The sequence below is a fragment of the Zalophus californianus genome, chromosome 1 (assembly GCF_009762305.2).
Source record: "Zalophus californianus isolate mZalCal1 chromosome 1, mZalCal1.pri.v2, whole genome shotgun sequence".
NCBI lineage: Eukaryota > Metazoa > Chordata > Mammalia > Carnivora > Otariidae > Zalophus > Zalophus californianus.
In genome coordinates, this window is record NC_045595.1 from 132844509 (window position 1) to 132868627 (window position 24119).

General features: G+C 40.7%; 1 long non-coding RNA gene across 3 annotated transcripts in view; it reads left to right on the forward strand.

The window, feature by feature from the left end:
* Window positions 1-7207: 7207 nt before the first annotated feature.
* The window catches only part of LOC118357320, a 62459-nt gene continuing 45547 nt past the window's right edge, over window positions 7208-24119 (forward strand). The window contains exons 1-4 of one of the 3 annotated variants that reach the window (XR_004820275.1): window positions 7208-7289; window positions 8018-8229; window positions 8833-9019; window positions 9295-9368. This is a non-coding gene — a long non-coding RNA (uncharacterized LOC118357320). The remainder of the gene's footprint in view (window positions 7290-8017; window positions 8230-8832; window positions 9020-9294; window positions 9369-24119) is intronic. The other 2 variants (XR_004820273.1, XR_004820274.1) reach the window with 2 other exon arrangements.

Below are 24119 nucleotides of genomic sequence, written 5' to 3' on the forward strand. Positions count from 1 at the left end.
CAATGCAATCCCTAAAATACCTTGTGACCTACAGCAGGGCTCGGGGACTAGACTCAGACAGCCCAGCCACAATATCCAGCAGATGCAGGTGGGGGTAGTAGGAATGAGTCTGATGGTGTTTCTCCAGGACAGCCTGATGAGGTGGGACACCAACTCTGGGCGAGGTAGTTTGCCTGTAGCTAGTAAATAGTAGAGCAGAGAATTGAATTCAGGTATTTTGGCACCAGAGCCTGAACATTTAACTACTAGTTTATTCTGCAATTATCAGTACCAAATGGAATTGCTATCAGTACAAAAAAGGTTCAGAGAAGGGAATGTTTGCTGTGGGCTAGGACTGCCGTAGGACTTTCAGGAAGGATCTGGAATTTGAATGGTTAGATTGAAGTTACGAGGAGGAAGAAGAGGAAGAAGATAAAAGGCAATTCGGAAAGGAACAAAGTACAACTAAAGATATGGGAGGAGAAAATAAAAAAACCAAAGGATTCACAATAATAACAACCATAATAGTAGCAATAGATTTAACATCACAGATCACTTTAATTTGGGGCTTTACTAAGTGCTCACTGGCAAGCATTTTATTTATCTCTTAATAGATTCTGATGAAATAATATTATTCTCCTTATATACATGTGGAAATGGAGCCTACTATTAAGTCAGCTGCCCAAAGCCATGGAGCCAACACAGACGTGTAGCCCAGTAAGTGGACGGGTTGAAGTGCAAGGCGCGCAGCGAGAGCAAGGGCATGGCGGGAAGGGTAGAGAGGAAGGAAACCTGGCACCCGTCATGCAGGGCCTTGAATGACCATGTCAGTAGGCAGTGGGGGAATGCTTGAAAAGTTTCTGAAACTGGAGTGACGTGATGACGCAATCCTATTGTTTTTGCTCCTAAGCTCTCCTCTACTCTCTAATGAGAGGTGGAGATCCACTGTCACTCTTGATTTGTAAACGTGCAGTGATGGCATGGAGGGATTGCAAAGATAAGCTGAAGATGAGAGAACCTCAACAGTGTGGCTGCATCCTTCTCTGCCTGCCTGGGGGGCTCCCCCTGTGCTAGACCGGAGGTTGTCTAGTCTACCTTGCACACGTAGCTGGGAAGAACAGTGCTCCCGCAAAAACGAGTCTGAATTTGAAGCCAGAAGGACCTGGATTCACAGTCTGGCTCTGCCACTTTCTAGCTGTGGCGAATTCCTGAATGACGAATCCCTGGTCCTTGGGATTCCGGTGGGGAGAGGCTGAGACCTGGTCACACTTGAATGCCTGGCTAATGGGCTTTGTAAGAATTTTTTGATTAACAAGCGAATGGAGCTTTCTGAGCCTTTATCTCTTCATCTGTAAAATGAGGATCATCAAACTTATTTCATGACATCCTGCCTCCCAGAAGCCAAGGGACTGTGGATATTCTAGGCCCACAATGGAGACAGAGGCCTGTATTTCTGCCGCCACAGTCTTCTGTTTTTTGTGTTTGGTGATTCAGAAAGAATGATAATTCCTGGCTGGTGGTTATTTCAAGAGGTGATTTTTCTTTTTTTTGTGATTATTAGAGCAATACACATTTTATAGAGAACTCAGAAAAACTCAGAGAAGTTAAAAATAGAAGATAGAAAATAAAAATGTCACTATAAGATAATAGATATTGGTGTTCTTGTTTTGGCCAATTTTCTTCCAATCTTTTATTTTTTCCCCCTCTCTGTATATATTTTATGTAATATAAATGAATGAATAAAGGAATATAATGAATAAAAAACTTTCTTGTTTTTTTTCCAAGTATCATTTCATTATGAGAATTCCCCCAGACTTTAAAGAGTAATTGAAAATAGGACTTTGAATGTCTGTGTAAATATTATTATATGAACTATCCTGACATCATTAAAACTTTTTCTTATTATTGAACCATTACTTAATTTACAGTTTTTCAGGATTGTAAAGAAATGGCAACAAACCGCCTCACTAGTGGTACTCTGAGGTTAGTTCCAAGCTGACAACTTTAGAATCACCTGGGTAACTTTTATTTATTTATTTTTGGTTAGTTTGTAATACAATTTTAATTTCGGAATCATGTCAGATTTGCACAGAAGTTGCAAAGATAGAACAGAGGGCTTTCATATACTATTCACTCAGTTTCCTCTAATATTAACATCTTAACTCACCACGTACATTTGACATAATGAAGAAATCAATGTTGGTATATTCCTGGTAACTCAGCTCCAGACTGTTTTTCCCACTAACATCCTTTTTCTGTCTCAGATTCAAATCCAGGATAGCACATTGCATTTAGTAGTTAGTTGATTTTAAAGAGTAGGAGTTAACTCAGTGATATTCCTCTTGATACAAGTTTTGCAAGAAGAGTTTAAACTTTTCAAGCTAGTCAACTGAACCGGTCTGAAAAGCTTAAACTCTGTATTTCTTTTATTACATTAGTGTGCAAATCAAACACACACACACACCCCTACATATACCCAAACGCATACATTCTAACTACGGTTTGTTCATAAAGCTTTAGGATAGAAATCATAAAATATGTTTATTATATTTGTCCGTTACAACAGCATGGTTGCTTCTCTATAAATTCTCCTTAGTACGGAAAATAAATCTGTTTGGAGCCAGTACATTTGGATCTGCTCACACGCCCCCTTAGGTTAAGCATGGGGAGAAAGTTTTGCATGTATGGCTGCCCACTGTGAAGCTAAGCTGGAGAAGGTAGAAACAAAGAGGTGATGTCATCTGTCTAGTCGGCAGTGTGCACTTCCTAATGATTTTTTTTACTTCTGTTTTTTTTTAATTATTTTTTTGAAGATTGACTTGTTTTGGGGGGAGGGGCAGAGGAAGAGCAAGAATTCTGAAGTAGACTGCCCTCTGGGCATGGAGCCCCATGTGGGGCTGGATCCCAGGACCTTAGGATTATGACCTGAGCTAAAACTGAGAGCCCACCACTTAACTGACTGAGCCACCCAGGTACCCCTGGATATTTCTACTTAAAAAAAAAAAAAGTCAATACAAGTTAAGCAAGAGTTAAATGCTCCCGTTTTGTCACCTGAGTATTTTTTAAACTGGAGGTTTTTGCCTTCCACCCTGGGGATCCTGAGCAGTAGGCTTACCTGCGGGGAGGGAGATGGCTTTTAAGGGGGTTAAAAAAAAAGGCTGGTCTCTCTAGGTCCTCCTGTTGGAGCTAAGGGATCACTGATGTTGAGCTTCCCACAGACTGGCCTTGTGCACTGTTGGAATCCCCATGCCCCATGCAGTACCTGGCACATAGTTGGTGTTCACTAAATCCATGTTGACCACATGTTTCTTTCTTTTTTCTTTTTCTTTCTTTCTTTCTTTCTTTCTTTCTTTCTTTCTTTCTTTCTTTCTTTCTAAGATTTTATTTATTTATCTGTCAGAGAGAGAACACAAGCAAGGGAATGGCAGGCAGAGGGAGAAGCAGGCTCCCCGCGGAGCAAGGAATCTGATGTGGGACTTGATCCCAGGACCCTGGGATCATGACCTGAGCCGGAGGCAGACGCTTAACGACTGAGCCACCCAAGCATCCCTTGACCATGTCTTTCAACAAGTTTTAATCTTGGTTCTATTTGCTTAGCACAGAGACTTGAAAGAGAAATTTGTCAGTTAAAATTTTAATTAAAAAAAATCTTGATATTTTATACTGCCTTCTTAAAAAATCAACACATACTTCTTTTTCTTTTAAAATAAATAATTTTAAGAGCAATATAGTTTCACCATAGAAAAATTATAAAATGCAGGTAAGTAAAAAGAAAAAAAACTTTTCCATAATTCTACCTCTTGGGATATATATATTCTCCATCCAATTCTTTTCCTCCATATATATGTGTGTAGAATATTACATGAAAAATACATATTAGACATATCTAAACATAGTGTTTTAAAGATTTTATTTTTATTTATTTGTCAGAGAGAGAGAGAGAGCACAAGTAGGGGGAGTAGCAGGCAGAGGGAGAAGCTGGCTCCCTTCTGAGCAAGGAGCCCTTTGTGGGACTCGATCCCAGGACCCTGGGATCATGACCTGAGCTGAAAGCAGACGCTTAATGACTGAGCCATCCAGGTGTCCCTAAACATAGTGTTTTATAATTTGCTTTGTTTTTCTTTTTTGCAGGTACTATACTCAGTGTTTAAAATCTTGGTTTGCACTTTTTCTTTCTAACCTGATAATAATTAATTCCTAGGCTATCATATCTGCATTCAACAAGGATCTACTTTCATGGTTGAATTTAAATATTTCCAAAAACAATTAGCAAACACATTCCAAAATAATCAGCAAAACGTTTTGTTTGGCACGGTATAGACTGAAAGTTCTCATACTTTTCCTATTTTTTGTACTTAAAGAACTGGTAAAATATCTTTTTGGGACCAGTATAGAATTGACATATGAGTAAAAGGCATTTAAGTAACCTAACTACTATCTACTACTGTATCACCAAGGGAGTGACATGTCAATGTAAAAAAAAAAAAAAAAATACATTTACTTTTATGAAAATTAAGACACACTCTCTAGTAAGTGTCACCCTCAAATTTCAGGCTTATGCAGTAAGAGGGCATGCAGCAATTGCAAAGGATGAGGTGAGAGGATGAAGGATAAAGTTGAGGTTTGCTTATTTTGCCCCAGGCCAGTAAAAACATCGCCATTAACCAGCGCTGGCCCCTCAGTATCGTCAAAGTAAACCCGTGTCTTACTTTTCAGCCATTTTATTTTTGTTCACTGATTGATGGGCTCCTAGAAGGGAAAGACCATATCGAATTCATCTTTTTCACCTCAGTGCTTAGGATCGTGCAGATGGAATAAATGAAACAGCGGCTGAGGGGATCTGCTAAATAGTGGATTCCAATGAGAAAACATCACTTGTTTCGGGAAGTGCTTTCTCTTCACCTTATTCACGTTTGCCAAAATTGCTCTTTAAATTGGTGTTCATGGTTTGAGCAAAAGACTTAGGAAGTAGAGTTGGGGAACAGGCAGTTTTGATACAGTACAAACTTGATTTTTAAGCCCTGGCTGAATCAGGGAAAGATGTTTAACATGTGTTAATTTTATAACAACTGAAACCATTAAAGAAAGGGACATCTTCGAGAAAGCACTGAACGCATTGCTGTTGGGCACGTTGGGTTGAAAGTGCTTTGCCAAGTTGGTCTCTGTTACTTACACACTTTCACATCTCGTTGCTATTTGGTTATGTTTCTTCTGTCAAAGGGTCCAGCCTTTACCTGCCAAACTTCCTCCTCTTTGAAAGTACAGCTCAAATGAACCTTCCTCCACGGAGCCTTTACCTCCCTGCCCTTCCATGTCTCCAAACTGGCCAGAATTATTCACTCTCGTCTTTGTGCTCCCACAATGCTTTGTTCATATTTCTGTTTTAACACATCATAGTGCTTTTTTGGTTAGGTGGATGTTTTAGTCTGTTTAAGCTGCTAGAACAAAATACCACAGACTGGGTGGCCTATAAACAGCAAACATTTATTTCTCACAGTTTTGGGAGCTGGAAGTTCAAGATCAGGTTGCCAGCATGGTCCAGGGAGGGTTGCAGACTTCTCATTGTATCCTCATAAGGTGGAAGGGTGCTCTCTGAGTCATCCCCTTTTTTTCTGTAAGTTTTTATTTTGATTCCTGCTAGTTAATATCCAGTGTTGTATTAGTTTCAGGTGTACAATATAGTGATTCAACACTTCCATCAATCACCCAGGGGCTCATCACAACAAGTGGACTCCTTAATTCTGGGGCTTCTTTTATAAGGGCACTAATCCCATTCATAAGGGTTCTGCCCTTACGACCTCATCAGCTTCCAAATATTCTACCTCTTAATACCATCACACTAGAGGTTGGGATTTAATATATGAATTTTGGAGGACGCAAACATTCAATCTCTAGCAGTGTATATGGGTCTATCTTTGCTGCAAGGTGGAATTCCCTGAGGGCTGGGAAGGTTATTATTTATCTTAGTGTCCTTGCTATCTGGTACAATACCTGATGTAGAGTAGGGACTCCTGAACTTTGACATTTTCAGGGCCCTTCTATTCAGCATCACCAGCTGTAAATACACTCGCTTTTTTTGTTCTCAGTGGCTGCTGAGCGGAATCTGTGATGATACACAGCAAACTCAGGATGTCCTTTGTGAATGGGTTATGTTGGCTGGGTGGCTTCCCAGTCATCTCCAGCCCATTGTTAAACCGCATGAGAAGGCACTGTGGGTGGGGTGGGATGAGACTCTTGAAGCAGATGCAATATTCAAAGTCTCTCTCTCCCCACACTGTTACCAAGCAGAGAGGCTTGCTTCTCACCCCACTGGTCTTCCAAACCCAAATGTGTTTAATCACCTACAAGTACCACTCATTAACTGCCCCTAAAAACAATAATTAGGTACCACTTTTTAATGTGAAGTGATCCATGTTACTATTGTTTCCTCCACATAGTGACTCTCCCACTGCTGGTATTGTGACAGCTAAATAAAAAGGCCAGTAATATGTGGGATTCTGTTTTTTGTTGTTGTTGTTTTCTTTTTACCTTGAGGAAACAAAGACTACCCTGACGTAATGAGATACTAGGAATCGCAAAAGAGCCAAACAGAACAATACAGATTCTTTTAAAAATGTTATTAGAAAGCCACCAAGAAGGAATTATTCAGCAATAATATATGGGAGACTGGTTATTGTTAGAACTTACAGTCCATGGGGAGAGGCAGGGTCTTAGGGAGAGAAACCAAGCTGTTCAAGACAACCTGTGAGGGGCGGGTGACCACATATGCACATATGTTGTTAGAGTTGACACTGTCTCCCAAGGACAGAAATTAAAAAGCAGCTAAAATGCTAATGGGAGTTGGCCAACGTACGTTTTCAACAAAGCTTTCTAGTACTAAACCGAAATTTTTAAAAGAAGCAAAACTTTTTATTAAAAAAGTGTTCTTCCAAGTGCTGCTCTGGACAACATGAGTTTCAGAGTCCTCACTGAAAAGCCTTACCCTAATTTCCCAGGAATTTCTCCATTTCTTGGCTGGAAGGTTTGGACTATGTCAGCACCAAGATTCTAACTCCTTGGCCTGAGGAGTACGCCCCTCCCCGCCCAAGGTTCCTCCCTGTGCTCTAGATGGAAACCCTCCTAACTGCCATAGAATGCTCAAGTGACAAAACTGACATCCCACCATCTGATTGGCCTGGTGCCCAGGAGCACCCTGGGAAAAAATTTGAACATTCTTGGCAGTTGAGATCCAGACCTTGACGGTTGTAACTGATAGACTGGGTTGGGCACTGCTGATGAAACTCACATTCCTGAGAGAAAAATCATCCAAAGTAAGGTGTATTACATGATAGACTAGACTCAGCAGTGGGGCTTTTCACTGGAAAGATGCGGTATTTCCAAGGACAAGCATTTGAACCCACCCGGACACCATACCCGAGCCTTGTGAATGAGAAGATTACGAAATAAAACCGAAAAACCAAACAAATGAATATCATTTGTGGTTCCAGCCACTTGAGAGGGTTGGGCATTAGGAAGGACGATGTTTCCATGTGGGATGGAGAGAGGTGTTGGGACTTGAGATTAGGAGGCAGGGATGAGGAAATACAGGCAGGGGTGAGAACAGAGAAGCAGGGTCATTGGAAGTGAGGAGTGGGTCAGTAGTCCCTCATGGGGCATTGAGTAGGTATCAAGCATCCCATTATCAGCCACTACTCTGAGGACCTGTGGGGATTTTTTGGAATTAAGAGAAAGTTCTTAATTTTAAAGGGGGAGAAAGACCTATGTGAAATGATGGGACATTAATGACCAGCATTACAGGGCAGTGACATTTTAAAATGGTACCAATAGTAAGAGCACTAATGGTCCAAAGGAAGAAGGGATTCCTGGGAAGATAATTAGAGGGGGATTAGAGAAACCTTAATAGAAAACCAGAGACAGCATTTAGGTAGTTGGAGGTAGAAACATTGGAAGCTGAGATGTACCTTGATTCAGTTAGCACTTTTTGGCACCTTCAATATCCCACCTATTATAACCATTGTGCTTATTTTGGGTTTTTTAGTGTCTTCCCCAGCTTTCTAGAAGTCACTATGAGGGGCCCCGACTAACTGAGGAGACTCATACAGAAACCCCTGTCCCCATCACAGCTACCTCATTACCGTGTTCCTCCAAGATGGTCACCTCTGAGGAGGACTATCAGAGAAGAAAGGAAACCAAAGGCCCATCAACAACAAATTGAAAATTGAAGTTGAAAGGCAAATCTAAAGATTTGGAGTAAGAGTTGTATCTAGTATGAAGTTACATCCTTAAAGGGAATAAACTATATCTGCGGTAGTAGGACACTGGTTAGTTAATGGGTTTTTGTCAATGTGGCTATTTGAATAATTCATGTGAGTGCACAGTCTACTACCTGAGATGAAAACCTTTACCTTAGTTTACTTTTGGTTCTATCTTAGTATGCAAGACTGCTATAAAATGGAAGATGTAAAAATAATTACAAGTTTAAGAGACTTTTCAAATAGGGGCTTATCCCTGCACTGACCCTACTGGAAAATGAGGATCAATACAACATGCATTAGAGAATTAATATGCTAGGAAGTCTGATTCTCATTTTTTTCTTAACCCTGGAGAAAAGAGAATAAAAGGGAAATAATAAAAATAATTTTCTCTTAATGCCATCATTGCACTTTGGGCAAATATAGTAAGCACTAAGTGAAGGAGTGAGATCTAAGGGGTCGGGTATATGGCTCGACAGTCTGTTCCCAGGCAGCCTGCATAGGTGGCCACACTGTCCTGCACTGGAAGTTTTTCTCCTTGAATTATCCAGGTTGTCTCTCAGTGCAACATGAACTCACTGATTCTTTGCCAACGCTTCAGTTCCCTTGAAGTGGCAGGTGCATAAAAGCCTACCTCCTACTGCAAACCTCTGAATTCCAACAACACCCCCTTCTTGGCTACGCGTCTCCATCTGGAGTTTTAGCAACCAAATATCAGAGCCTGGCAGATGGGTAGTTTTGAATTTTGACTTCATGTTTGGACCAAGATGTCATATTTGAAAGGAAAGGTGATTCTTTGGTATTATTATTTTTTTAAAATAAAAATAGCCCAACCACCATCCTAACTATATCATTCCTGACTAAAGATTAGTCCCAAACAGGTTTCTGAGGTTTCCACCCACAGGTTTATCAAAGATACTGCCAATATTAAACTTTAAATTACATTAATTTATTTCATATTCTGCTTTAAGATAGTTTAATCCTTCCTCCCTCCCCATCTCCCTCTCTCCCTCCCTTCCTTCTTTCCCTTATCTCTCTCTCTCTTTTTTTTTATAATCCACAGAAACCTCCCAACTACATTCTCCTGTGATCACCCAGCCTGAGGGGTGTGCCTTTATGAGGTCAAGGCTTTCAGAGGTACGTATGTATGGCCTGTCACCTGGACCACCAGGGAGTGTTGTTAAATAGGGCCCTGACTCATTTCAGAAGGAGTGGACAGAAGGTACTGGGAGGAGAATCTTTGCTTTTCTGTTCCAGCTGCTCCATGGACATAACTTCCCATCCCCACTTAACACCCATTGAGCCTTTTATGCCCATTGCCTGAAGTTCTGATGCAGAATCCCAGGGGTCTGAGAGGAATTAAGGACTTTTCCCCTCTTATGCCTCCCTCCCTCCCCTAGGGAGGTCATTAAGAGCTAAAGGAGAACTGTGTCTTGGGAATAACCTTGGACTCTGAAAAATCATGGGGTTCAAGTAATTTAAGAGGGGTGACTACTGATTTCTCTGGAATTCTTTTCCCTCAAAGCTTTTAGGAGACTGGCTGAGCAAAATGTGTATCTGCTGGTGCATGGAGCCTAGAGCCACAAGCTTCAAGCTTGGCCACTGGCCGGGGGGGCCGGTTGTTGTTAAAATGTTAAGTAAAATAGGCAGTTTGACATGCAATGATGAGTTCACTTACCTAAAGAGGAATATGTATAGATAAAAGATCTGAAGTAAACCGAGGTATTTACAGCTGCATGTGAGATTATAACGGATAGCTTCCTCCTTTGGTTTTTTGCTCTTCCCACCCCACAAAGAACATGTGTTATTTTTATCAATGGAGGGTTAAAAAAAAAACCTTTAAGAAAAATGTAGGGGGTAGGAACTGTACTTCTTTCATTTCATTGTTGCCGTTAATGACTTCTGCAGTGGCCACCTGCCCTAACACCTGGATGGTGATTCAGTAAGGAGGCAATCCGGGGTCTGCCCTAGCGCTCCGTGGGCTTCAGGAACAGTGGTGTCTCGGAGACCTGGAGATGGTCCCAGGATAAATCGCCGAAATGAATTCCTTACCTATGGAGTCCTGTGGGCTTGTCATGATAATCAAGTTATGCTGCCGGCTTGCTAATTGCAATCACAGAATCACAGAGTGTTAGACCTAGAGGGATCCTGAAGAATCATCTACTTTTTTTTCCTCATTTTTGTGGCAGAACCAGAATAAGACTTTGATAGTAATGTTACCTTTTAGTAAGGGCCACTATGTGCTGGGAATGGTACTAGGGACTTTATGTAGGTTACCTTTAATCATACCATAAACATAGGTATGTATTCTCCCTATCTTGATTTTATAGAGGAAGTTGAATGATTAAGGGTTCTCTGCCCCTCTACTTCTTCACCTATAAAATAGCTTCTTTCAAATCCTCCAGCTGGAGTCCAAGGTGGGCTACCTGTTTGTCTGGTTGCAAAATGGGCTCTTATTATATACACTTCTGCCTCTTTATTTTCAGCATGGGCTACTTGATCCCCAGTCTTAGAGCTTTATCTCTTGTTGCCACATTTAAATCCCAGGTCTGTTTTAACCTGTGTTAGCTGAGCAGATCAACCCCCAAATTACAGTCTCTTGTTGGGGTAGTCTGGCCTTGCCATGAAGACGCCTGCTTCCAAGTTCGAAGGCCCACATTTGCTCCTCAAAGCAATATGGCTACAGGGCTTCAGCCTGACCTCAGACATGCTTTCATTTACTCACCCACTTCCTTTTCATTGTGAGTGTTCCTATTTATAGGCTGTGGGAATGCCCAGCTAGAGTGAGGGTGTGGTGGCCAGGAGATTGTCACCAGAGCCCAGTTGTAGGAGGGGAGCTGGGAGGGGAGCCTCTAGGCCGTAGCACCCTGAGGCCTCTGCTGGTGGTGGCTCAGAGTGCCTCCTTCTGATCCTCTGCCCTCCCACTGTGGGAAGTTTAGGCTGAAGGCTTTCTGAGGTAAAGTTGGAGGGGAGGTAGGGCAGAGAGGTATCTTCTCTTTCAGAGGAAAGTTGAAGCTTAAATCATGAAGGGAATCAACTTGGAATACATTCTCCATGTTTCAGTCTTGCCAGAGGCATTTGGGTTAATCAACTATTCTGAACAAGGGTGATGGTGTGTGCTTTATGTGGCTGAATACTTTTCCAGGGATTATAACACAATAAAGTATGGGTAAAACCCAAACTACACTAAATATAATTAAACCTTTCTTTGATGATTCATAAGTCCTTTAGGATCCTGTAGTGCCTCAGGGTCACCATTATGTAGATCATCATCCTTGATGAGGCAGGCCGCTGAATAAAAACACGATTTTAAGTTATAGGCCTCACTCCTACTTTGCCTACCTGGGTGGTCTTCGGCAAGTGTCTTGACCTCTTGAGCATCCAAAATAGGGGTGGCGACATTACATCATAGGGCTGTCATTGTAGAAAACTATGTGCATCAAGACTATTGTAATCATTATACTATTAAGCTAACAGTATATCAAACTGCTGGCTGATAGAGAATTCTATTATATGTTGTTTTCCTAACACGATTCAAAGTAATTCACTCTTTTCTCCTTTTAAGGAAAACATGGCTTCCCCAGCAGCAGGTATTGCTGAGAAGTGATACTTAGTCAAGGGCCAGCAAAAGCATTTAAACAGTTTTTAAACCGTAAAAGTGGAGTACGGTTTTTGTGAAAAAATTTAGAATGTTACAGAAGAACATATTAAAAAAATAGTCCTCTTCTGCCCTCATCGTCTCAGTCTTCCCCAGAGGGAAGCTTTATGTAGTTTACTGTCTATGTGCATGTGTGTGTGTGTGTGTGTGTATCAGATATACATTATCCCGTTTATTATTGTCCTATGACTTTGCTTTTTTTTCCCCCCTTAATAGAATATCTTGGGGATCTTTTCATTCTTTTTTTTACAGCAGCATCTGCCTGGTCTTTCATAATATGGATGAGTTTTATCTCGTTTAACCATTGCTCTGTTGATAAACATTAGGTTATTTCTAGCTCTTCTATAGCAAACAATGCTGCAGTGAGCCCAGAATGATATTTATGTACCAACTCAGTCACAGCCACTCGGTAATTTATTACCACTTCAGGGCACCTCAAGCCGTAGGTCCTAAAATACATTCTTGGCGTATCTGCCTTCTGAAAGCGAGAGCATCAAATAGGAACAAAGCAGGTGACGTTAGCAGTCCGGGAATTTCTAATACATGGATCCACTCGTAAAGTTCTAGGGCATTTCCATTACCCTCCCAAGTTCCCTTTGTACCTCTTTGACTTTAATGACCACACCTACCCCAGCTCTAGGCAACCACTGATAATGATTTTTATCTCTCAAGTTTCGCCTTATCTAGAAATTTCATATAAATGGAACGACAATATGTAGTCTTTGGTGTCTTCTTATCCTTACCAGCATGTTTCTTGAGGTTCAGCCATGTTGTTGGGTGCATTAATTATTAATTATTGCTGAGTAGTACAGAGATCAACATTTTATTTATTCACTGGGATTGTTTCCAGCTCGGGGCTATTTTCAGTTTTTGCCTATGACGCAGAACGATACTATGAACATTTGGGTACAAGTTTTTGCGTGGACATATATTTTTATTTCTCATGGGTAAATACGTAGGAGTGGAATTCCTGGGTCTTATGATGAAGTGTATGTTTAACTTTTTTTAAAAAAAGGCCAAATTATTTTCTAAAGCGATCATTTCATTTTATATTCCTACAAGCGATGTGTGAAGTTTCCAGTTTGTTCACATCCTCGCTAACACTTTGTATTGCCAGTCATTTTTATTGTAGTTCTACTGGTCTGGTGGTGCTATCTCATTGTCACTTGAATGTGCATTTTCCTATTAATGATGATTTTGGGCACCTTTTCATGTGTTTATTAGCCATTCATGTATATTCTATGGCAAAGTGTTTCATCAAATCTTGTGTTCATTTTGGCCTGTTTGCCTTTTACTATTGCAAGAGTTCTTTATATATTCTGAATTCAAACCATATATATATATTTATACATATGATTTATATATAGATACATGATTTATAAATATTTTTTTCTTAATCTATGCCTTGTCTTTTCATTTCCTTAGTGGTGATTTTTGAAGAAATATTTAATTTGGATGAGTCTACATTTGTTAGTCTTTTCTATTATGGATGATGCTTTGGGTGTTGTACCTAAGAAATCTTTGCTTACCTCAAGATCACTAAGATTTTCTCTTATGTTTTCTTCTAGAAGTTTTATACAAAAAAGGTGATTGTATAAGTTATTTCAAAGTCTGGATGAAACTAATGTTTTCCATAGGTTTTCCATTCCCTTCCTTGACTGAAATCAATGGGTCCATGGAGTTAAATCTACAGAACAAGTCTTTCCTACTTTTTCACAGTAGTTTTTACAGTTTGGCTTGATTGTGTACCTACAGAATCACGACAGTGATCTTTGTTACTGACTCCTTAAAATTTTTTCCAAAGATAAAATGTAAGATCATATTGTTTTAGAAGGATCAGAAAAGGTTTCCTTTGAGGCAATCATATTGATTTCCTATACCATAAATAGAATATTCTCTGTGTTACATCATTTAGCAAATGTAGGGCACTATCTCCCAATACCAAAGCAGTAAAGTTATTTCCTATTACCAGCTGTTTTGATATGGCATATTTCTACTTGTTTCTTTTTATTCCTAGTAACTCATTTTATTTCTCTGGATAATGAGGCTATGATCTATTAGGTCTCAACAAGTTTCTGTGTGTGTGTGTGTGTGTGTGTGTGTGTGTGTTTCAAGAGCTATATTACTCTTAATTATTGGAGAGAGCTTCAATCTCATTTCTTTCAAAGTTTCACTGATCAGAGCGTATATAGGTCCTCATTCCTTATTTGAAACTCTTAGGGCCAGATATATTTTTAAAGGCATGTTCTTTAAAAAAAATTTTTTTTAGAAAGATAGTATATGGAATATTCTGAATGAATAAAATGTCTCCTGGGAGTCAGGATGATGACTACGTCATTATATGGATATACTAATATTTTTATTTTTATTTTTATTTATTTTATTTATTTTAAGATTTTATTTATTTATTTGAGAGAGAGAGCACATGAGAGGGGGGAGGGTCAGAGGGAGAAGCAGACTCCCCGCTGAGCAAGGAACCTGATGTGGGACTCGATCCCAGGACTCCAGGTTCATGACCTGAGCCGAAGGCACTCGCTTAACCAACTGAGCCACCCAGGCGCCCCCTAATATTTTTAAACATACTCAATATTTACAATATGTGACATAAAGACTATAAATAGCTTCTATCAGTTGGGATCAGGCTTTCTACCATTTGAATTCAGGTCTGGTTCATTTTGGGGGCAAATGAGTTATAAAAAAAGTTTCCATTTCAGAGCCTTTCTGGATTTCAAAATTGAGAGTAAAGACTAGTGGATTCGTATTGCCTGCGAACACACTACACCAGTGGTTTATGGTGCTGTGTCAGGTTCCTTAGTAGTTGACCACTGCTGGTTGTGCATTTGGAGCCATGGTAAGCAGGTGTCACATTTCTGGAGACATGGACAGACTTCTGCAGGCCTTGGCCAGGCTTTCAGCTCGAGTTTTCTGAATGAACATTGTAAAGAGAGAGAATTTCCACTGTGTACAATGCTATGGTTTAGATGATTTTCGAGAGGGAGGTATTTTGTCATTCAAAATCAATATATGCTTGAAAAAATACTTTCTCATCTCCCACTAATTCCAGTGCATTAATTCCATCTGCCTCATGGCACAGCTTCTCAGAGGCAGATGCCCAATAGAGATCTGTTACCTAGGGGGCCTGGATTCCTGGCTTGGGGTGAAATTATATCCTATAAAATGGAATTGAGTCAAGCTGTGATATATTTGAATCCCATTGAGAGCTAGATTATATGGTCAATGGCGGCTCAGAAGCATGTTTTAATCACCAAGCACTGTGATGCTGACCTGACGGCACTTGTAGAAATCTCTGGCCTATGTCCCTAGGGAAAACGGGAGCATCCTTGGTACCCACAACTTCTTTCCGTGTATATGAGGTGTCTTAGAGACTCCTCTAATGGCACTTTATTGAATAATTACAGAAGCAGTACCTACTTGTCATGAAAGATTTATACAAATATACAAAAGCTTACATAAATATATGGAGGTAAAGGGTAAAGGAAAAGCCCCTCCATGCCAATGTTCCACTCCATTCCTGCTACTCTCCTCAAGGAGGAGGGGTGAAACCTCTGGTAGTAATTTTGTGTGTGTCATGCTAGGCATGTGCACACACAAACACACACAGTCATACTTACAACCAAATGGGTCACCCTCTTTAGATTGTCCTGTCACTTGCTTTCCTTAACAATCTATCAGAGACATCTTTCTTGGACACTACTATCCTTTTGATGGCTGCAGAACATTGCTAAGAATGTATTTAATCAGTCCCTGAGTGAAAAACCTGTAGGTGATTTTGGGGTATCACAAGCTCGGCTTCAGTGACCTCCTTTATTCATTTATTTTGGGGCATATGGGTATTTTTATAAAGTAGACAGCAAAATTGTCATGGTTTTTGGTTTATCTCTAAGGTCTTACTCCCAACAATTGCTTTTAGTAAGTCTAAATGTCCACATTCTCCACTGTCCTTCTACTGTTTATGTAGAAAGCCATCTGGGGCATTGGTCATGCTTGCTGGACACACGGGTGTCTCTGGCTGTGAGGATGGGGACGGACAAAGAGGAGAGATGTTTGTGTTTATAACTTTGATACTTTTGATTTTGTCTGCTAGCTACTAACTTAATGTTGTGTTCTCTTATTTCCCCATATAGGACAGGTCAGATAAAATAAGAGCTTGCTTTCAGTTGTGTAAATCGTTACAACCTTTTTGGAGACCTCCCCACAATATCTCCTAACATTTAAAATGTTCATACCGTTGTGATTCTGCAGTTCTGCTGCTACATAGTACTATGGGAATCATGTTATTTTGAAACCTGAAAGATTTTGTTCAGGTATGACTCTCACAAGCTTTTAGGAATCTTTTTATTTACATAGTTCCTGCAATGGAGTGAATGTTTGTGTCCCCCCTAAGTTCATATGTTGAAATCCTAACACCCAATGCGATGGTATTGGAAGGTGGGGCCTTTGGGAGCTGATTAGATCATGAGGGTCAAACACCCATGAATGGTATTAGTGCCCTTTACAAAGCCACCCCAGAGAGCCGTGTCTCTCTTCTGCCGTGTGGGGACACAATGAGAAGTCAGCTGTCTGCAATGTGGAAGAGGGTCTACCCTGGAACTCACCGTGTCGGCACCTTGATCTTGGACTTCCAGCCTCTTAAACTATGAGAAAAAAAAAAAAAACTTGTTTATAAGCCACCCCATTTCTGTAACAGCAGCCTGAGATGACTAAGACAGTTCCTTTCACACAGATGCTGCAAGACCTTTATAGAAATCAATCTTTTAACGTACAGACTTATAAAGTTTCAGAGCTCTAGAGTTTAAAGCTGAAGACATTTGGACACTGTAAGATGAGAGAATTGGCTAAGATGAAGGCAAATTACCCATCTGTGATCCTCTGGTCTAGGCAAAGGCTGGTGGTAAAGGCAGGATGGCGGTGATGGGTGTAGTACTTACTAATGGGGGAATCTTTACATTTAGGACAGGACCCTTTGTTGCTTTCATTCCTATAGCAGACTTTTTCTCACTCTGTTCTTTACTACTGTATGGTCTTTGTGTATGTCAATATTCCCATTAGCTTTAAAAATCCTGTGATCTGGGCTTATTTTCATAATTTTTACTAATAAAAGTCAATTAATAGACATGTAACCAAACTAAGAAACAGGTTATCCTTTGGAATATGAAAAATGGCTGGTGTTAACTTTTAGGTGTAAATCTGTAGTATTTTCCCATGGAGTTGATGCTCCTGGATATTGTTTAAGACAATTCAGCACTTGAACACAGGCTTTATAGTGGGAACTATGGATCTGGAGAGAAATGAGATAGAATGCTTGTCCTCGAGGAGATTATATTTGAGTAGATCACATTTTGGCTATTTTAAAAAAAGTCCGGTAATGCTAGGGACAGATACAGGGTCAAAGGGTGAAACTCCATGGAGGAAGCTTTGAGCACAATTTATATCTCACCCAAATGGACCCAAACTCGGTCCACCTTTGAGTATAAATGAAGACTTATTAAGATTATGGACCAAATTGTGATGACCCCTTTGATGACTGCAGGACTCCAGCTCCCCTCAATATCTTCCAGTTTGCAGAATGGGAACCTGTTCATGCATATTTTCCTAGTCTGGCAACCTGTCATGTCACTTGTCCTTGGCCCAGCTGCAGGTCCCTGTGACAATAGGCTTCATTGGCAAAGGGCTCCTCCGATGAGATTTTAGAGTTCCACAGAGGCAGAGAGTCTGGGGCAGTGTTTCGGGGAGGAACCACGTTCTCCCCAGCTCTCTGAGCACTTTGTTCCCTGGGCCCCACAGGTGCCCTGCCTGTGCCTCGAGTGTTCCAATGAGTGACTCTCATGAGAAATGTTCTTCAAATTCTCACTCCAAAATTCACCTCATCATGATGGATCTCAACCAGTGCCTGTGTGTTGGGGGGATGGGGTAGGGTGGGGTAATGGACTGTAATCAAGCTGACTTTTCATGTCCTTGCCAGTCTTCCCCCATTTTTCCTCTCCAGTCCTTGGTAGTTACTACTACTCTCTCTTTCAGAGAAAAACACATTGTGTATGCACATCTCCTCAGGCAAATGGGTACCCAGGGATGTAACCAGTCTACCAGTTCCCCCAAACAACCTGACTCTGACATGGACCATGTCTTGTTTGACTTTGTATCTCTAGTGTCAGCCCAGTGCTAGCCACAAAAGTGGACCTTCAATCTTTGTGGAATTAATGAATCCATGTTAAAGGGGAGGATTTAAACATAACCTATGGATATCAAACAGAGGGTCCCTCAACTTCATGGTCATGCCCAGGGGAGAGGCTGGTATATGTTTGTTAACTAAGTGAACAATTGGTATCTCATGATTTGTGCTGCCCTGTTTCTATATTCTTACACTGCTAGCTTTGTGGCCAAAGAGGTCTATTTATAAGACATCTGGCCAGGATTAAAGGTATAGATTGTCTGGATCTGTAAAATGATTTAAGAAGATTAATAAGCATTTAGGAAGAAAAACGTGCAATTCAAATGCAAAACAACTCTTCTAGGCAGTAGGGACTTATCATATTATGGAAAGCAGCAGACACATGGGTGAAAGGAATCAGGGAGGCTGGGGGGAGGGGAGCAGGAAAGGAGGGAAGAAAGAGAGAGGGTGGGAGGCAGAGCCAATGGTGACCAAGGAATCATATTGGAACTCCTGGTCATCTAGGTTCCAAGTTCTAACACTAGCAAAGAGATGAGCATGTTCACTTTTATTTTTTATTTTTTAAAATGGATTTTTTTGAGGAATAAGTAATAGATTCATATGGTTTGATGATTAGAAGATCTCAAAGTAAAAAAAATCCACCCATTTTTCTCTAGTCACCTGGCTCTTAAAGGGACATTTTATCTCTCAATGCAAATTTACCTCAGATTGAAGTCAAAGAGAAGATATAGGGAAACTTAAAAAAATTTTTGGTCCCTTAGGCAAAGTCAGAGCTGACTGACTTGTTTAGGAAAAATCTGTGATCTTGGTCTCATTAGTTTTATGTTCTAACATACCAAGCTTATTAGCCTGGATGGGAGCCCCCGATTGTTCACAAACCAGCCAAACCTCAGAGGTCTTGCCCTCTGTTTTAAAATGTTTCAGCAACATTTGAATCTGGGTGTAGTGTTGGGAGGAGGCTGTGACGGTGATCCGGACTTCCCCAGAGTGGTCCTTCCCTGCTGCAGAGCCAAAGGCCGGGAGGGAGAGGGGAGACTCACTCACTTGAAGACCAAGCATAAGTTGTCTGTGCAGAGGGCCCCAGGCAGGTAAGTGGACAAATGTGCATGTCCAGAATCAGCTTAAAGGGTCAGAGGTCAGTGAGGAAAATATATGTCCAATATCCAACTCAGCCAGTGAAAGAGCTAAGAGAGCTTAAGTCACTGCTAAGCAATAGAGCACCTGGGTATTTTGGTGTGACCAAAAAAATCTTTTGAGCTTCAATAAACCTTTTAGCTAATTTTATGTAGTAATGTAGAAAAATGATTGATTAGAAGGATTGCCACCATTGGGCAAAAAGTGAGTGACAGTCATGATTTTCTTCTAGTGAATATTTTGTTTTATATCTTTCTATGTGACATATTTTATTAATTGTTGTTTGCCCTGGATTATTTTCTGAAATACAAATTTATTTCGACATATAGTAATAACCTGCTTACATTTTAATTTCTCAATTAAATGTTTAAAATTTTAAAGTTCCAATTCAATTAAAAAAAATCACTATGTTCCAGCCTTCAAGTAGCTTACAGGATTACCCTGTGCCTTCTCTTCCTGGCACTTACTGCATCTGTGAGTAGCTAATTTTTGGTTTCATTTGTATTTCCCTCACTGAGAGTATAAGCATCCTCAGGACAGAACCATATCGATCTTGCTCATTTAAAAAAAAAATTCTAGCACCTTGCACAATTTCTGACTCACAACAGACATTTAATATTTGCCAAAGGACAGAATGAAAGAGCTCGGATGAGGTAAAGTGGTTAAACCAATGAGGAACAGCTCATTAGAGGAGGCCCTGCTGTTACTGGTGTGCAGAACAGAGGCCGCTGACCCTGGCCGTCCGGGAGGCAAGCAGGGAAAAGTTCTGAGAGGGGCGGTGTCTGACCGAACCTTTGCGAGGTGAGGAAGAGCGTGCCAGCGTCCAAAGAAAAGAATGGGAACATTAGGTCTGCCGCTCCTTTGACACTGGCTGGAAGAGCGAAGCTCTGTGGTAAGCCGGGAGAGGCAGTGGGCACGGTGAGCAACGCTGTGGTGTGAAGGGACCTGTGTGTCAAGGAGCGTGGAGTTGGAGCCCAGAGAACACAGTGGCCACAGGAAGGTCAGCCCGAGGAGAGGGCGAGACTACAGGGACACTACTTAGGAAACCAGAGCCATACCTGACACCCTTTCTAACTTCTGAGTCTCTCCCTGTCACCTCCTTGCCTCTCACCAGCGCTTCTCAGCTGTCTCCACAATCTCTTTTCTCCTCCCATTCGCTCCTTCACCTGCTGCAGGGAGCTCCCTGTCCTCCCATTCCAGGCCCTGTGGCCCCTCTCTCCCCACAACGCCCCCCACTCTGCTGTCCTCACAGTCACCAGTGACCTCCTTATCCAGTTGTAGTCTTCAGTCTCTGTTTTGTGGGACTTCTTGACCACTGTCTTCCCCTTGAGGTATCTTTTGAATCAGTAATTGATTTATGCTTCAAACCCAGAAAGCATGAGTGAGCAGTGTCTTTCCCATCCTTGTCTTTCATCTCTCCACAGGCAGCCACTGCTCTTCGTTTCTTTACGTATCCTTCCATTTCTTTATGCGTATATTAGCAAATACAAATTTATTTGTATGTAGTGACAAATAAGAATATAAGTTCTTTTTTTTCCCCTTTCCTAACATAAACAGAATATAATGCATACTGTTTGGTTCTGTGTTTTTTTCATTTAACAAGTGAAAAAAATACACATGCATAGATGCTGGGTTTCTTATGGGCATCTGATGCTTACCTTGCTCCAACTACTCATTACTTCCCACACTTGCTTCTCCTCGTACGTTCTTTGACCCAGTTGGTGGTGGTGGCAGTAGGGAGGGGTTATGGCCCTTTAGTCACTGAAGCCAGAAACCTGAGAGTCAGCACTGACCACTCCCACAACATCATCCAAAATATCCACAGGCTCATCATTTCCTTTTCTTCATTCCTACCACCACTGTCACTAAACGGTGGGCCCTTGAGGGCAGAGATGTATTTAATTCAAGCTTTACCTATAGGAACATAACAGATGCTAAATGAACACATGAGAAAACAGGAGATGCCCAGAAAAAAGTTCACTTGGTGAACAGTTTAGTGACTGTTTATACATATTACAGCACTGAGGGAGACTGATGCATCTTCAAGGATCCCGGATCTTTGGATTGGATGCAATGAACAGAGACCCAGGTTCTAGGCAAAAGAGCAGGTTTTCATTTTTTGGATCTGGCAATTTGTGAGATACATATTCAACAGCTATATGTATGCACTTGTGGGCCATATACTCAGATATAGATCAGTTAAAGCTCAGAATAGTGTGGAGAAGTAAGTTCAGAGAGTTATAAGCACACAGAGTGGCTGAAGTCAGGGTGTGAGGACATGACCTAAAGGTAATCTATAGTGAGAAGATGGGTAAAGAGAGAATCTCGGATGACATGACCATCACCCGGAGCTTGAGAGAGAGGGAAAAAGAGCAAGTGGCAAGTGAAGGATAAAAGATCGAGGAGTGGTGTCCTGGACTCCCAAGAGAAAAGGGTTTCAAGCAGATGGGGCAGGGGCCGGCAGTGTTAATTGAGGCCAAAATTGTTCAGCAAGATGAAGACAGAAAAGTAACCATGGGATTGAACACCTCTGAGCTCTCTGATGATGAGAGCAATGCCAATTTTAGTGCAGTGGCAGGTCAAGAGGTGACTCTCAGGGGGAGCAAAGGAAGGCCTGGGATTTGGAGGATGTTTCTAAGAGGCGTGCTTGTAAGGAGAAGAGGCCCATAGCTACAGAGCGAGGTAGAGTCAATGCAGGGTTTTATTTTGAAACTTTCTTTCAAATTATAGGCAGAGTCCATGTTCTTTACTGAATATTAGGACAGTACACAAGGGTATTAAAAAGCCAGAAAGATCATCCATAATCTTACCACTCGCAACACTGCTGCTATTTTTAACCATTCCCTTCCAGTCTTTTCCATGCTTGTTAACCAAATTGAGAAGAGACCATGTTAGTGATTACACGTTCTGCTTTTGCACATAACAGAAGACTGGCTTTAGCATCTGTCCCTGCATTAATGACCGGGGTGGATTTGACAGATCTAATTGGTTAGACCCTTTTCCTCCCTCACTGCTCCCTGAGTATTTCTCCATATGGAGTTATTTAATTAGACAGAGATAAAACCTCTCATTCATTCAACAAATATTGGTTAGCGGTCCACCTTGTGCACTGCGTTAGTTGCTGAGGGATGGGGCAGTAAAGCAGACAGACACTTATCTCATGATGCTCCAATAGTGTCACTTGCAGAGGGATGATCTCTATTTCATCTATGGTATACATGTATTGCACTCCCTGGCTCGGTCTTACAAAGCGTCAATTTCATCTATATAACTTTCCCCCTTGATATTTCCCCTATCATTAGAAACTCTTCAGAAATCTTCCTCTTACTATTAAGTATTTAGTTTCTCTTTTCATACTTTTCTTCATAATGACACTGCCAGAAATATCTCTGAGATTAAGCTTGGTCCATATTTTCTAGAACTGATTTCTAGAAGAGGAATTTATCTGGTCAAAAGATCTGAAATTTTTAAGGCACTCGGATACCTATTGTCAGATTGCTCTCCAAAGAGGTTCTACTAATTTAAACTCTTAACAGTGGTGGACAAAGGTACCTTTTTCACCTCAGAGAGGGTTCATTTGTTTATATGTTAGGTTGACTCAACCAATATAAAGGGAAAGGTTGAAGATAAAGAAGATGGACCAAGCTCCCTGAGAAGTAGTATTGATGAGATCTGGAGAAGGTGCTAGGAGGTAGTTTTGTAAAAGAAAACTCTCCTGCGGAGACATGAGTTAAGGAGGGTGCTGCTACAGAGACTGTCCATATACGTGTTGAGAAATGGGGAGCTGAGGGAGTTTCTAGCTGATGGCCTCCATTTTCTTTGTATGCTAGGAACTAGCGAGAGCATCTGTGCAAGAAGCAGTAGGATAAGGGAATTAGGCTGTTAGCTGGGGAGAATAAAGATGATTTGGAAGGGCTCTGTAGAAAAGGGGACACCATCTAAAAGGTGCAGTTGCCCAGATAATGGCGCATTTTGTTTATAATTATAAGTGAAAACTTAATCATTGATGCTAGGACTCTGTTTACAGGGTATAGTGAAACTGAGAATTGGTGATTATTTGATTAATTTGATGAATGTTCCAAATTAGGAATACCAGGTCAGGGTATGTTTCCGACCTAAATTATACAATGCAGTTGTCTGCAGTGATCAAATTAACCAGCTGATTGCCAAATCTCTATTTCTCTCTGTCCCCTGTGGACATAGCCTAAAGGACTAATAAGTGAACTGGACTCTGCCCCAATCTATTTTGGGATAATTGATGTCTTTGTACTTGTATCCCGGCAGCTTGGTATTAAACACTGAAGCTTTGTGGAGAATATGTCAGTAGGCGATTTACTACCTCAAAAAGCAGTCTTTCTCTTACAAAGCTTATCAATCAGAACTTTGGAGGGAATTTTCCAAACTCCCTAAGGAAAATTATATTTACTGCTATGGAAAAATATTTGATTCCATGCATTTTGTTACACAAAATAAATTTGTTTCAGGTTCTGAATGCTAATTTATGATTTTTATTTCTGTCTTCACGAATCACTTCAAAGCAATTTGTTTTACATTTAAGTGGTTTTTATTCTTAAAAATATTTATATTCACTGAAAGTTGGACTTTTTTTTCACTAAATGAAAAGTATCAGGGATTTTAACCTCTTAAAGGATAAGAAAAATCAATTACTCTTTAAATATTTCTTTCCTAAATTGGTGGTTGATGTAACACAGGCTATGAAATGCATGGAGCCAGTTACTAAGGTAACTTGGCCTCTGAGACCCATTTTGTGAAATAGCAATGTAATTTGAATATTTTAGGAATTGACCTCAATATTTGAGTTTCCTTTGTATGTTCTTTTTTTTAAAAGATTTTATTTATTGATATGAGAGAGAGAGAAAGCGAGCAGGAGCAGGAGGAGGGGCAG